Source organism: Halichoerus grypus, chromosome 15 (assembly GCF_964656455.1).
Source record: "Halichoerus grypus chromosome 15, mHalGry1.hap1.1, whole genome shotgun sequence".
Classification (NCBI taxonomy): Eukaryota; Metazoa; Chordata; class Mammalia; order Carnivora; family Phocidae; genus Halichoerus; species Halichoerus grypus.
The window spans coordinates 34,615,326-34,621,003 of record NC_135726.1 but is presented as its reverse complement, the minus strand read 5'-3'; positions in this window follow the sequence as shown (position 1 = coordinate 34,621,003).

Genomic DNA, 5,678 nt, shown 5'->3' with positions numbered 1-5,678 from the left:
TCACCAACCAGGAAGCTCTACTGAGCTTTGGCACCCAGCATTTTTAATTGTGTTTCATTATATAGGCATGATTGATTAAATCCTTGGCCATGTCATTGAATTCAATCTCCAGCCCCCAACTTCTCCCCAGAGATTTTTCTGGCCCAATGTCACTACCTTTTAATCACCTGGTGGTCTTTATGGTGACCAAGGTCCATCCTAAAGCTCTTTAAGCACCCACCATTAGTCACCTTATTAGCATTACAAAGATACTCCTGTCACTTAAGAAATTCCAAGGATTTTGGAAGCTCCCTGCCAGGAACCTGGGACCCAGAGCACACAAATTCTTTATCATACCACAACATCTAATAAGTACTCTTTGATTAGGATGAGAGATTCTATCCTCCCCAGAAGATAAAAGACACGTTTCAAAGCCAGAAAGTATGCTATAGTAAAAGATAGAAGGAAAGCATTTTTTTTTAAAATACATTTTGCTCCTGAATTTAATTCAACTCAAGGTGCATATAGCTAAGCAATTCAGTGAATGCCCTTTTTAAAATAAGAGTTACTAAGCAGAATTTTCTTTGACTTCTCAAGATTTAGTTTTGTAGGTGTTAGTAGTGTGTTTACTAGACATTCTTTTCTATCAGCCAAAGATACAGTTTGGGGATCTTTGCTTTGCAAAATGCTCTGCTCCACAAAGAAGGTCCCTGGTTGAAATGTGTTTTAGATGCTTTTCAATGTTATCAAATTATTTTTCTGTATGGAAGTGTTAAGAGTGAAAAAAGAGATAGCATTGAATCCTAGGGTTAATCAAGTTCTCATAGGTCTTCTAGTTAAATTCTGTATATGATACCTGAATTATATCACAGTATTTCCAATGAGTTCACCCAGCTTTTGCCTGAATATTTCCTGTGATGGGGAATTCACTACCTCTAGAGGCCGTTTGTCTCATATTTAGACAGTCTTACTTGTGAGAAAATTCTTCTGTTATATTGAGCTGAAACTAAGCCTCTGCATATTTTTCCAACTGATGTTTCTAGCTCTGGTCCTTGGAATCTATGAATGAAAGATCCAGGGGTACCTGACAAAAAGATGAGGGACATTCTTTCAAAGATGTGTGAAAACAGACATTCCTGCAGGCAAAAGAAGGGTCTTGATGGCCTATGAGTGTTTCATTTTCAGGAAAGATGGTGGTTAAGAACCTGTCCTATGGAATTTTAGCACAAGGAACTTTAGTAATAATGATGATAAAGCAGGCAAATAATAGCTAACATTTTTGATGCCATTATGTGCCAGGTACTGTGCTAATGACTTTCCTTGCATGATCTCACTTAATTTTTAACACAATTCTATGTGGTAGACACTATTGCTGTCATTACTTTACAGATAAATTCACTGAGGCTCAGAGAGGTCGGATAACTTTTTCAAGGTCCCTCAACTAAGGGAACTAGTTCCAAACCTTAAACTTTAACTCTAGAATATATATTTTTAGTGGTTAGCATAACACTGACTTCCACTTTAATTTTAATGACACATATGGGTTGTTGATTAGTTTTGCCTGAAGCTAAGAGTCTTTTGTCTTCAGATCTTCTGTATGCCATTTACTCCTGGGAGATTAGGGCAGTTTGGGTAGCCAGAGTCCTGCGGTAAGTTAGTAGCAGGAGCACAGGTGAAAACAAAACAAAACAAAACCCCCCAAATGGTCCCTTGTACCAGAATCTAATTCTATAACTGGTGGCTTCAGAGTCTATTTTTTTTAATCTAGACAACTTTCTGGGGAATATCCCACTCAAGGGCATGTTACCAGCTGGATGTCACTTCACAATAACTTTTCCAAATGATTAGTGCCACCAAGAATGTTAGCCTGAAATTGCCTCACAGATTAGTAACTGTCCAGGGTCATGGTAATTTAATAAGTGAAGGTTCTTCTGGGTTGAGGATGACAAATATCCTTCACATTGAAAGGCTCAGGGCTAGGGCAATGAAAATAAGGTCTTAGGGAGTGCCGTCAGAGAATGAACCCAGGGTCTCTCTCCATTTATTTACCCATTTATTTACCTTCCTGTGGTATCTGACTGTACTTGTTCAAGGTGCTATAGTTAATAAAATACACACAGTTTCTGCCCTATGAAATGTCTTCAAGAAATCCATCCAGGCTAAGTATCATGGGACCACAGGGATAAATCATCTGTCATTTCTGCCTGGAGATCAAGAGATCAAAGAGATCAAGAGATCAAAATGAAAGATAAGATGGATGCATGAATCACAATAACTCAAGGCAGGACATGTAACAAGTGGTCTAAGAGAAAGAGAAGCAAAATGATGAGGTACCTAAAGGAGAGAGTGGTCATCTCTTTTTGTTGGGAACCAAAGAAGGCTTCACCAAAAAGGTGGAATTTTAACCTAGAGATCACAAACTAGAAGCCAACATCTGAATCTAGCCCATAGATGTGGGAAAGGTAAAGGATAGCCTGCATGAGACCACATCAGACAAGCATAGAAATTGTATAGAAAAACTGCTCCGGGCTTGTTGCAATAGAGACTGAACAGAAGAACTGAGAGATTGAATTTGAAAGGTGGGCCAGGACTAGGGAGAGACTTGCCAAAGAATTGGAAGTTTCCTTCTTATTGAGTATATGCCAGAAAAGGGTCCTTGCGAGGTAGAATTGTCCTATAACTCCCTAGCCCTTCTTTCCAAGAGAACATTTAGGAATGATGGAGATGAAAATTATCAAAAGACTTGAGTCATTCCTGCTTATTTGGTGATAGTATTATGTGCCAAAGGGGTTATCATTATGGGACTGGAAATCCCCGAGAGAATTAGCAGATACAATATTTTTGTGATTAAACCAAGAAATAAGCACATTTTAAATTGTATGTTACTGGGAATAAAAAGTATTCTGTCTGAACTTCACTTTTAATATAATAAATACACAAATAAAGATTGCCAATGGAGCCAGCTCTGAACCATGGCCCCTTGGAATAAATCACACCTGCCATTCTTCTCCCTGCTCTCTTCCAACCAGCCAGTCTCCATTTGCTCTGGGTATTTCAGGTTGGAAGAACTCCACCTTTAGTCTCACTTTATTTTCATTTGATATGCCTATTGAGTCTTGCTGATCTACTCATGGGCAGTTTTCCAGGAGACCTGTCTCACTTTGTGTAGATCAAATCAGTTATGCTGATTCAATTCCATTGGCAGCACATGTGGGACAGTTATTACCAGGTTTTCTACCTCTCATTCCTGATTTAGATCTGCAGCTTGTTTTGATCACCTCTCTTCTTCTTTTTTTTTTTAATTTTTTTTATTGTTATGTTAATCCCCATACATTACATCATTAGTTTTAGATATAGTGTTTCATGATTCATTGTTTGTGCATAACACCCAGTGCTCCATGCAGAACGTGCCCTCCTCAATACCCATCACCAGGCTAACCCATCCTCCCACCCCCCTCCCCTCTAGAACCCTCAGTTTGTTTTTCAGAGTCCATCGTCTCTCATGGTTCTTCTTCCCCTCCGATTTCACCCCCTTCATTCTTCCCCTCCTGCTACATTCTTCTTCTTCTTTTTTTCTTTCTTAACATATATTGCATTATTTGTTTCAGAGGTACAGATCTGAGATTCAACAGTCTTGCACAATTCACAGTGCTTACCAGAACACATACCCTCCCCAGTGTCCATCACCCACTCACCCCATCCCTCCCACCCCACCCCCCACTCCAGCAACCCTCAGTTTGTTTCCTGAGATTAAGAATTCCTCATATCAGTGAGGTCATATGATACATGTTTTTCTCTGTTTGACTTATTTCACTCAGCATAATACCCTCCAGTTCCATCCACATCGTTGCAAATGGCAAGATCTCATTCCTTTTGATGGCTGCATAATATTCCATTGTATATATATATACCACCTCTTCTTTATCCATTCATCTGTTGATGGACATCTTGGCTCTTTCCACAGTTTGGCTATTGTGGACATTGCTGCTATAAACATCGGGGTGCACGTAGCCTTTCGGGTCCCTACTTTTGTATCTTTGGGGTAAATACCCAGGAGTGCAATTGCTGGATCATATGGTAGCTCTATTTTCAACTTTTTGAGGAACCTCCATACTGTTTTCCAGAGTGGCTGCACCACCTTGCATTCCCACCAACAGTGTAGGAGGGTTCCCCTTTCTCCGCATCCCCGCCAACATCTGTCATTTCCTGACTTGTTAATTTTAGCCATTCTGACTGGTGTGAGGTGGTATCTCATTGAGGTTTTGATTTGGATTTCCCTGATGCCGAGCGATATTGAACTCTTTTTCATGTGTCTGTTGGCCGTTTGGATGTCTTCTTTGGAAAAATGTCTGTTCATGTCTTCTGCCCATTTCTTGATTGGATTCTTTGTTCTTTTGGTGTTGAGTTTGATGAGTTCTTTATAGATTTTGGATACTAGCCCTTTATCTGATATGTCATTTGCAAATATCTTCTCCCATTCTGTCAGTTGTCTTTTGGTTTTGTTGACTGTTTCCTTTGCTTTGCAAAAGCTTTTTATCTTGATGAAGTCCCAATAGTTCATTCTTGCCCTTGCTTCCCTTGCCTTTGGTTATGTTTCTAGGAAGAAGTTGCTGCGGCTGAGGTCAAAGAGGTTGCTGCCTGTGTTCTCCTTTAGGATTTTGATGGACTCCTGTCTCACATTGAGGTCTTTCAACCATTTGGAGTCTATTTTTGTGTGTGGTGTAAGGAAATGGTCCAGTTTCATTCTTCTGCATGTGGCTGTCCCATTTTCCCAACACCATTTGTTGAAGAGACTGTCTTTTTTCCATTGGACATTCTTTCCTGCTTTGTCAAAGATTAGTTGACCATATAGTTGAGGGTCCATTTCTGGGCTCTCTATTCTGTTCCATTGATCTATGTGTCTGTTTTTGTGGCAGTACCATACTGTCTTGATGATGACAGCTTTGTAGTAGAGCTGGAAGTCTGGAATTGTGATGCCGCCAGCTTTGCTTTTCTTTTTCAACATTCCTCTGGCTATGCGGGGTCTTTTCTGGTTCCATACAAATTTTAGGATTATTTGTTCCATTTCTTTGAAAAAAGTGGATGGTATTTTGATGGGGATTGCATTGAATGTGTAGATTGCTCTAGGCAGGATTGACATCTTCACAGTATTTGTTCTTCCAATCCATGAGCATGGAATGTTTTTCCATTTCTTTGTGTCTTCCTCAATTTCTTTCATGAGTATTTTATAGTTTTCTGAGTACAGATCCTTTGCCTCTTTGGTTAGATTTATTCCCAGGTATCTTATGGTTTTGGGTGCAATTGTAAATGGGATCGACTCCTTAATTTCTCTTTCTTCTGACTTGTGGTGTATAGGAATGCCACTGACTTCTGTGCATTGATTTTATATCCTGCCACTTGACTGAATTCCTGTATGAGTTCTAGCAGTTTTGGGGTGGAGTCTTTGGGATTTTCCACATAAAGTATCATATCATCTGCAAAGAGTGAGAGTTTGACTTCTTCCTTGCCAATTTGGATGCCTTTGATTTCTTTTTGTTGTCTGATTGCTGTGGCTAGGACTTCTAATACTATGTTGAATAGCAGTGGTGATAGTGGACATCCCTGCCGCGTTCCTGACCTTAGGGGGAAAGCTCTCAGTTTTTTCCCATTGAGAATGATATTCGCTGTAGGTTTTTCATAAATGGCTTTTATGATATTGA